Below are 11,164 nucleotides of genomic sequence, written 5' to 3' on the forward strand. Positions count from 1 at the left end.
TTTTGATTTGACATATCCTGCTTACTACAGCATGGCTCAGCATCCTTGTTACCTTCTATCAATAGTTGATCGCATAAAGGGCATATAGGTTCTTTTAAAATTTTTAATTCATCGTGGATTTCAGAATTACAAACCATTATATATATAACACACATAACTTCACGGCACAGGTGCTGTGTTTGGCAGTAAATTTTAGAATAAACTTTTTGAGTAAACTTTTTGAGTAAATTTTACTCAAAAAGTTTATGATATAAAAAACTTTTTACTTGTTGAAAATATGATTGGTCAATAGAAATCACACGACTGCATGATGACCTTGGAAAGTAGCTTTTGATTGGTTAAGTGAAAAATCATACAATAATCTCCTTATGCTATCAAAAAGTAAATATTTGCGTTGCTATGTTTTTGTTATCATAATAGAACATTGTGGAACCATCTTTTAGTCATTAATCATTTATAACTTATGGCTAAAACCGTAAACTGAATAAATATGTATTTAATGTTGATCCTTACGAGGCCTTCCACGTCGTCGTTTCTGGTCTTCAGGTATACACTCTAAACATGCATGATTTTTGTCTTCATTTGATATTTCAGATCGGCTTTTCAGGTCTGAAGATAGCATTTTAATAATACTAATATTAGCTTCAAGGATGCTCTGAATACACAACATTTTATTAATGAAGGCTATATCATTCGAGCTTTGATAGCTTCTAGTAGGTGTTTGATATTTAATGTAATATCACTCATTCTATATATATTAATAAAGAAAATAATTATCTGTTTATATCTATCACTTAAACGCACTATAAAAAACATATAAAGAATTAATATATAGTATATAATAAATGGGAAGAAATAAAAAATACGATAATGAAGAAGACAGACAAAACGCTATTACTAAATCAAAAACGAAATACATGCTTAATAAGCCTTGGTATTGTGATATTTGTGAATATCACAGTTGCCTTGCAGGAAAATGGAGTCATATGATGACCAAAAAGCATATTAAAAATGCTGTTATTAAAGCTCTTGAAGATGATGATCGGTTTAATATTATACCTGATGAATAACATATAAAGAAAAATTATATAATTATATATTGTATAGCACAGTATATATGAATTGCTGTTATCTGTTGCCTTAGGTGACCAAAAATATATTTATTTCTGGTTATCTTTTAAACGCACCAAAAATCTAAAAAATTATTTTTTACTATAGATACTTAAAGAAATGGTAATTCTATATAGTACATAAAAAATGACACAAAAAAATATCTCAACCAATATTAATATGGACGAATCTGATCTCAACAATCTATCTAAAACCGACCTTATAAAACTCATTTTATCACTAAAAGCCGAACCAAAAGCACACGAGCACAAAAAGGTCGAGCCGAAAGCACACGAGCCCCAGAAGCCGAATCAAAGCCCCACCCCCTCGCGTAAAATACCAAAAAAGAAGACATACCAATCTCATTCAAATACTCCTAAACCAATAACAAAAACCCATAATACTCTTAAACAACTATCAAAAAGTTACCTGAGGGATGCAAAGGCACTAGGCTATACATGGATAGATCTTGTAAAAAACTCAACAAGGAAAAAAGTAATCAATAAAATTCAAAAATATAAGAACGATAAGACCTTAAACAGGACACTCAATGAATTTAATTTCGATGACAGTATTTTTGATACAACATCCAATGACCAACCTCTATTCAAAATAACTGAAATCGGAAATACGGTAAATAAAAAGTACAATGCTTACACAAATGAATTTAAAATAATTGTACGCAAAAATTTCATAGGTAATAAAAATGACGTTTTCAGTGTCTTTGAAAAAATGGTTGAAATGACAATAAAGAAAAGACAGTTAAAACCAAATGATAGGTTCAGATTGGTAATTTCAAATAATGAATTAACACATCCGATTTCAACAAAATTGTTAAAAGTTTCTGATTTCAAGTTAAATCAACTTTTAGATGTAATCAATACGTTGGAGTATAAAGAAATAAATTTAGAAAATTGCAAAATAATTATTCAATCTGTTAAAATACCTTCAGGTAAAGGTCGACTATATTTATCAAAACAAACAGTAAATAGGAAACAATGCATTATCACAATAAAAAACACCGACTCAATATGCCTTGCTAGGGCAATAGTAACAGGTTATGCTAATTTACACCCTGAGAATTACACTACAACTCAGTTGAAAGATGGATTCAATAAAAGTAGGAAACTACAACAAATTCAAGCCAAAGAACTTCATAATAATGCTAATGTTGAAATTAATGATTATGGAAATTCTTTAGAAGATGTAAATAGCTTTGCATCACATTTAGATATTGAGATTAACATTATCGATTCTGAGCAGTTCAATGAAATCATATATACATCCAATAATGGTAAAACGGATAAAATTTATTTATACAAAACACGGAATCATTTTGATGTCATAAAATCAATGACAGCCTTTTTAGATGTAGCATATTACTGCCATTCTTGCAAAAAAGCTTACACGAGACGTGATAAACACAAATGCCCCCAAAAATGTCTATCTTGTTTCAAATATTTTCCAGATGGAAATAAATGTAATGGTAAAGACGTTACATGTAATCAATGCAATCGTGTTTTTCATGGTAATACTTGCTTCAAAAACCATACTAGTAACCGATCGAAAAAAGATAGTGATGATTCAGTATGTAGCAGGGTAGCAAAATGTTTAAAATGCAATCAAATCATACTAAAACCATATATTAAAATACATAAATGCGGTTTCAAAATGTGTAATAATTGTAATAAATATTGTGAAAGCAAACATGAATGTTTCATGAAAAAGATAAAAGTTATGGGTGGAAATTGCATCAAAAATAGCAAAAAACCATGCCGATTAAATAAAAACATTCTCAAAAAAGATTATTGCTACTCATGTAAAACGTATAATGAAAAATATTTATTTTTTGATTTCGAATGTACCCAAAACACTGGAATACACGAAGTCAATTTAGCTATCTGTCATGATTTCGATGGTAATGAATTAATCTTCAATGATATTAATAGTTTTTGTAATAAAATCGTCAATGAAAAATATAAAGGATATACACTTTTGGCTCATAATAGCAAAGGGTATGACAGTCATTTTATACTAAAATGGTGTATAGATAATGGTTTCAAACCTTATTGTATTTACAATGGTGCAAAAATTATGATGATGGAAATTTCACAATTAAGAATCAAAATAATCGACAGCTTAAATTTCATTCAACAATCGTTATCATCGTTTCCTAAAACGTTTGGTTTAAACGAGTTGAAAAAAGGATATTTTCCACATTATTTCAACAAAGATTGTAATCAAAAGTATATAGGAGAGATGCCTTCCAAAAAACATTATGGCTATAATCAAATGAAAACAGAAGATAGACAGAAATTTTTACAATGGTATGACGATCGTGTTAATGAAAATTATGTTTTCGACTTCAAAAAAGAGATAGTTGAATACTGTCGTTCGGATGTTGATATATTGAGGCGATGCATGCTAAAATTTAGACAAGATTTTATAAATGAAGAAAATATTGATCCACTAAAATACATCACAATAGCTGGTGTTTGTATGGCTATTTACAGAGGTAATTATATGCCTAAAAATACCATAGCTGTAGTTGATAACGTTGTTCAAACAGAAAACCATAGTGCAGTCAGTATTGCATGGCTTGACTACATTGCTGAGAAAAATAATATTAAAATTCAACATGCCTTAGAAGGTGGCGAAAAAGTTATCAATAACAAATTAAAAGTAGATGGATTTTGTGAATCTACAAATACTGTTTATGAATTTCAAGGTTGTTTCTGGCATGGTTGTCCAGATTGTTACAAGCCTGATGTAATCAATAATAAGAATCAATGCGATATGGGTACTTTATATAATAAAACAAAAGCTAAAAACAACAAAATAACGAGTGCTGGTTACAATCTTATTGAGATGTGGGAATGTAAATTAAAAAAGGATAAAATTTTTCAGAAATATTATAAAAATGATTTGAATAGAGAAGTGGTTGGACCACTAAACCCAAGGGATGGATTTTTCGGAGGAAGGACTAATGCTTCCAAGCTCTTATACAATTTCAAAGATGGTGAATATGGTAAATATGTTGATTTCTGCTCCTTGTACCCAACTGTCCAGTTCTACAAGAAATATCCCATAGGTCATCCTGAAAAAATTATATCGCCAGAAAAATACGATAAGAAATGGTATGGATTCATAAAATGTAAAATTTTGGCCCCAAGAGAACTATACCATCCTGTTCTACCTCAAAAAATAAAATGTGAAAATTCTGAAAAGCTAATGTTCCCTCTGTGTATATCATGTGCTAAATCAAAGCAACAAGAAAGATGCCAACATAGTGAAAATGAACGATCATTCATAGGCACATGGACAACAGATGAAGTCAACAAAGCCATTGAAAAAGGGTATAGAATTACAAAAATATATGAAGTTTGGCATTTTGAAAACTCATCCGACGATCTATTCAAGGGTTATATAAAAAAATTTATGAAACTCAAACTTGAATCAACGAAATATAATTTTAAAAATAACAATGACGAGATGAATTTCAGAAATAAAGTCAAAAAGAATTTAGATATTGATTTAGGTGAATTAAATGAAAATTCAGGTTTACGAGCCATTGCAAAAATGTGTTTAAACTCACTTTGGGGGAAATTTGGTCAACGAAATAACATGAATCAGTGCAAATACGTAACTGATATAAATGAATTTTATCAAGTAGTTCTCGACGATACTATAGGTAATTTAAACATGAATTTCATAACCGATGAGATGGTACAGATGAGTTACACTTATAAGGATCAGTTTGTTGATAATTCCTATAATACAAATATCTATGTAGCCTGTTTCACGACTAGCAGTGCACGGTTAATGTTGTATGAAAAACTAGACTATTTAGATAAACAGGTATTATATTTTGATACAGATAGTATTGTGTATATCGAATCTCAAAATAGTAAGGTGATAGAAACAGGTGATATGTTAGGTGATTTAACAGATGAATTAGGGGGTGAAGCTATAAATAATACATTCGTTTCTGGAGGTCCAAAGAATTACAGTTTCACATATGGAAATAATAAACAGAAATGTGTTATTAAAGGTTTCAGGTTAAACCATGAAAATTCCCAGATACTGAATCACGCAAATATGATTAAAATTGTAAAGAACGAAATCAAAGAACTCACATTAGTAAATGAAAATAAAATTACCAGACAGAATAAACAAATTGTAAACAAATATGAAGAAAAGGTATACACCTTTGGATATGACAAGCGCGCAATAAAATACATATCGGATAGCTGTATAGAAACATATCCTTATGGATATTAATTTGACCTAGGGTTTGAGCAGAGCGAGCGATTTGATTTTTAAACGCACTAAGATCCAAGATTTTTAAAAAAGAGTATAAGAAGTTTTCAGGCTTGGTTTTACAGGCTTGGTTTTCTAGGGTTTGAATTTCAGTTTTTGATTCTAATATTTGATTCCAATATTTGAATCCATTTTTGTCCCATATTTTGTATCCAGCACTGGAAGTAGTGATGTACTACATCTCTAAGGCAAATTTGCCTCAGAGTGTAGTACATTACTACTTGTAACCCGCCTCGTACAATTTCCAGTACGAAGAATCAGGAATTTAATCAAAGAATATTCTTTTGCTGAAAGCCTTAACGTGGTGAATTTTCATTTTTCAAATGCAAAACAGCAGTGTTCATGACTCTTCATGACATTACTTACAAAACTTTTCTCGGAAGAGTGTAAATATCATTAATTCATCCTTTAGTTTGTCATTTATAACGTTTAAGATTAGCAAAGCATTGTAATAACATAAGTTATCTGAGCCAACTTTGTTTTTTATGTCGCCAGCAGAAACAGGCAGTATATTTCCATCACGTCTACTCGACTCACAGAAAGCGAGATCTTCGATGCCTTACTGGACGCTTACGTTTGTTTGAACGAGGCTTTTCCACCTAATTACTCGTCTTTAAAGATTACCAAGAAAATAAGCAATCCACGCATAAGAAACCCTTGTAGGATACCACTCGACTGGAGAAGTCCTAAAACCCCTGTTGGACTACGCAATAATGGCCCGACAAATGAAGGTCAGTTGAAGCCCTTTTACTTAAGATCCAGTTTAACTATGTAGACTGTGGGCATTCTCCATTTTGCAATTTTCCTTGTACATCTGTGGGAAAAACGCTAAAACGAGCTAATGCGTAATAAGTTTGTTTTTGCAAGTCAGAACATTGTTTTTCCATACTAAATGTTCCTATTTTTTCTGCCGATTTGAATCTTAACCAAAAATGCATGAGAACTCTTATTTGCCCGAATGTTGCACGTTTGAGGCTACGATGGATCAACAAAATCCTAATTAATGTGCTACCATGACTGAGCAATACAATAATGCACAAAGCTCAATATTGCTCAGCACTAGAGACATGCACGCATTGCAGACCAATTCATTATATGAATTATCATCATCTTTATTAGGGACGGCCCATTATTTTTCTGGAGGGGAGGGGGGGGAAGTGATGGAAAATCTCTTTCTCCAAACTTTTTGTTTTCATCTATTTACCTCTGCAAACAATTTTTTTCAAACAACACCTTCCTTCCATACTTAACCATGCACGATCTGACACTCTCCTCTGCCAGGAGGTTCGCTTTTGTTGTCATTAATCAATATTTAATTCAATATTTTATGGTGGCGACCAGTAAACACCTCTGAACTCATCATTTTCGTTTTCTGAGATGTGCACTACGAAGATTGGCGGCAGTTAAAAAGCGAAACCGTTGCTTGCATTTTAAATGTCCAGTCCTTGCATATTTGAAAAGCGCAATAATTTAAATTAATTTTCGAAGAAAACTTCAGAAAAAGCTATACCCAATTAATGCATGTTAGTTACTGCTTTTAAGAAAAGGATCAGCTATTTACTAATATATTAGTTGAATTTATTGCCCACATAACCACTTAGAAATTCCAATTTGGTCAAATAAAATGTTGATTTTATTTTAGCCCTGTATACTGTCGGCAAACAACTACATACCTTTAGTCTTTATACTTTTAGTCTATATATATTAAGTCTCATACTCTCATTTTTCAAAGTATTTTTTTCATTGATAGATTATTGTTCCGTCCCTAAATGTCATATAAGGGACACATTGATTAGAAATAGGTCAACCATTTTTGTCATAACGGCCGCCTTTATTATTAAAGCATTATAAAGTTATTGTTAAAGTAATTGAGGTGTTTTGTTGTTAATACAGCGGATGGAGACAAAGAATTTCCTGAAACACCAAGGTGTGGAGTCCCTGTAAAGCTTTGCGGTGGTGGCGAACACAATGTTATAATCGACCCACAATCTCTTAACTTAGAGAAAATTTTCTTTGACAAGGGTTCAACTTCACGTTTGTATAGGGGAACCTTCACCGATCTGAGTGGACAATGTAAGACTGTTTGTGCTAAAGAATTCTTAGTTTCTTTGCGCGGTCCCTACAAAAGTAAAGTAAAGAAAGAAGTAGAGAAAATCGCCACTTTAAAGCATCCCAACATATTAATTAATTATGGAATAGACTTCGATCGATCTATTCTTGTAACTGAATACATGGAAAAAATAATTCAATATGACGATTCCGAGGAATGCATTCACAACACCCGGGAGCTTTTGGACATCAAAACGGAAGGAGTTCCATGGAGTCTTCGAATAAGAATTGCAGTTCAAGCAGCAGAGGGCTTGCGTTACCTTCATAGCCAGGGAATTATCCATGCTGACATTAAAGCCGGTAATGTTTTTTTGAGTGGCGGAAGAGACGAAGAAAATTGGCTTGTAAAGCTGGGCGATTTTGGAAAGTCACTTTTCGAATTTTTGCAGTATAGCATAACTCAGGCGTCTTGCCTACCACAAGACTCTTCAAGTGGAAATGAGACAAGAAGAGTAACGAAAGCTTTTCTTGCACCAGAGAGAGCAGACCCCAAGCAAAAACCCACCAAAGCGAGTGACATATATGCATTTTCTATGTTTTTAGTAGAACTGACTTGTCCTGAGAGAATACATCCATTTGAAAGCGAGCTGCCACCAGATTCCGATGTATTTAATTTTGCATGCAGTGGGGCTAGACCTACCATGCCGCAAAATATTAATGATCTTAACAGTAACATTTATAAACTGTTAACGGATGTCGTATTCAAAGCATGGTCTCTAAATCCTGAAACGCGTCCGGACAGCCAAGAGTTGTTAATACTATTGAAAGAGCTCAGCACATTCGCCGATCCTACCTTTTTAAAAAGCAATAAGGACAACGAGATCGATTGTGCTTTAGCACAATATGGAGTTCCAGACGAACTGGTTTCCTTAGAATGTCATCAGGGGACGGCAGCTGATGTATTAACTGAGCTGGTCGCTGACTCACTCAATCGCACTAGAAATGTCACACCTCAATTTCAGAGTACAATTGACACGGCTTTAAGATCCTCAGATGGCACCAACGCGTGCGTGTTTTTATCTGTTCTGATATTAGACAGGCTTAAAAGTGTTGTCTATGATAGCAACATTGACACTTGAATATTAAAACGATTGCAGAAGATGTCATCAAAACAGCTCCAAAATTAATCAATCCGCTGCGCGATACAAGCAAGTTTATGGCCGTTGACGAGGTTTTGACGCTGTATAAGGAAAACAACATCATAGAAAAAAAATACACACTAGAAGAAAAGGTTTTAGGGAGCTCAAGTAAAAAAAGTTACTCTGAAAGCGTTGGTGCGTTAGACTCAGCTTTATGTGAACTCTCAGCTAGTGCGCCTAGCTTTGCTATATACACTCAAATGCCCGTGTCCTTTAGTTTATTGGCACTCGAAGATCAAATTATTATAATCGATACCCACAGAATAGATGAATCATTGGGTGGAAATGGCAATGGTGCTGTCGTAGTTTTCCGTCAAAACAATCAATCAGAGAAACATTCATTTTATAATCGCGCAAGTGAATGGATTTTAAACAGGTGTGGAAAGTCTCTTAAAGTTGCCCCCCAGTCACTGGTAGTTTTAACGGAGACAAACACATCATCGTCATCCTCACCATCAGTAAAGCAGGAGGACATTGAATTCGATGTCTTAAATGAATTGAACTCCGTTGCTTGGGATGATGAAGATCTTTTGAAAATGACATCTGAAAGTAGCAACTGCGAGGTTCATAGATTATCGACAGACAAATTTGTGGACATACCTACCACCTCTTCAGATGTCACCATTCAAGGATACACACCACAAAGTTGGGAATTATGAAGTTAAAAGACTTCCAACTACGAGCTGTGAAAGCCGTACTTGAAGGTCGAGATTGTTTAATCGTGCAGTCAACTGCCAGTGGAAAAAGATGTTTCCAGTTACCGTCTGTTATTTTGAAAGAAGGTCACTTCGTAGTTGTAATTTCGCCAACTATTTCACTAATGGAGTCACAAGTTCACTCACTTACCAATTTAGGAGTACGTGCAGTTTTCCTTGGAGCTGCTTCTTCTTCTGATTGGCACTTTTCAAGACTTGATGATGCAAATTTGGACGAAAGCACCGTTCCCAAAATGGTATATGTCACGCCCGAGTATCTTATAGGCAACGACAAGTGACCTGGAGTTTATCTGAGACTTCCCGCTGAGAAGATTGGTCTGATCGTGGTAGATGAATGCCATAAAATATTTGAGAGGAGCGGCAACTTCCGGTATGAGTGTTCATTGTCACAACCACAAGCGATCTGCCGTCGAACACTGAAAGCATTTTTTTGCTAGATTTTGATGAAACCTTTCTGAAATGCCTGTGAGCAATAAAGTTTTCCCCTGAGAATCTTGAAGGCGATTTTCAGAATCCTTCCTTACTCATTTTTCTCTCTCACACATTTGCTCTTTGGCTCGCACACACTCGATATTCCGGGAATGCGTGATAAAGAAGTCAGCAAAATAGTTGACTTAGCAGGTCAGTTCAATGTTCAAAACACAAGAAGTCAAGTCAAGGATCAACCTAAGGCAAACGAGGTATTCAAACACACCGTGAAAACACCTCTCTCAGTCAGTCTGCCCCTCACTATTCAACTATTTAGCCAACAGAGAATTGCCTACTCAAGTTAAAGACCTAGAGGAAATTGTGTGCCAAGTGTACTGCAAAGGGGGACCTACCACCCTTGCTGAACTTCAATGTCATCTCTTTTGATCCAGGAATTTGGAAGGTGAACTGCTGCCTCCGTGCTTCATTACTCCCTCACATCATCCACGCAAACTTCAAGGCAATGCGCCACATATCCTTTACCACCAGCTGCCCGGATCTTTTACCCCTTAAAGAGAATGGCTGGAGTGAACATCATGAGCATACGTTCCTGTTATGTGCCTGCCTCCAAGCTGTTGTTGTTTTTAATAAATGCAGCTGCAATTGCTGCAAGGGACACTGTAGCTGTTTCAAGAGTGCGCTTCCATGCACTCCTCTTTTTTAATGTTTTGGAAAAAACTCTTACAAATCCATTCAAAGATGACACGCAGGTTGATGATGAAAACAACCGAAACGAGCAAAACCCATTACAATTATTGAGGAAAACTGTAAACAGGCTAACCGGAGTGCACAGTAGGCTAACCTTAGTGAAAAGTAGGCTAACAGGAGTGTACATTAGGCTAACCAGAGCAAATAGTAAGCTAAACTAAATGTATAGTACGGTAAGTGACGAAAATATTGAAGTATTGCTTGTTTTGTTTCGTTCCGCTTGTTTCGGCTGTTTCGATTGTCTCAGTGAAAGACCTTACATTGTGTTGGAGCATTCCGTTTGTAAACATGCAAACATCTAAAATTATTAAACAACAAACATGGCGACTTTTTTTTCTCTTTCACAGCAATCGTTGCACTTGTCTTGTTCATATCCCTATTTCAATCTTTACCTTACACTCTAGGGAAGGCAATCATTTATATTTCAGCATGGTCAACAAACAGGGAACATCCACTTACTTACTTTTTTTGATTTATTACGTGATGATTTTGACAGGAATTTGACAGGAATTTATGGCGACATGATCCAACCAGGTTTTGTCAGTTCTGGTCCAATTTGATCCAAGTTTTGATAATCCGGTACGATCTGATTTG

Source organism: Oculina patagonica, chromosome 4 (genome assembly GCF_052425735.1).
Source record: "Oculina patagonica isolate OP01 chromosome 4, crgOcupat, whole genome shotgun sequence".
Taxonomy (NCBI): Eukaryota; Metazoa; Cnidaria; class Anthozoa; order Scleractinia; family Oculinidae; genus Oculina; species Oculina patagonica.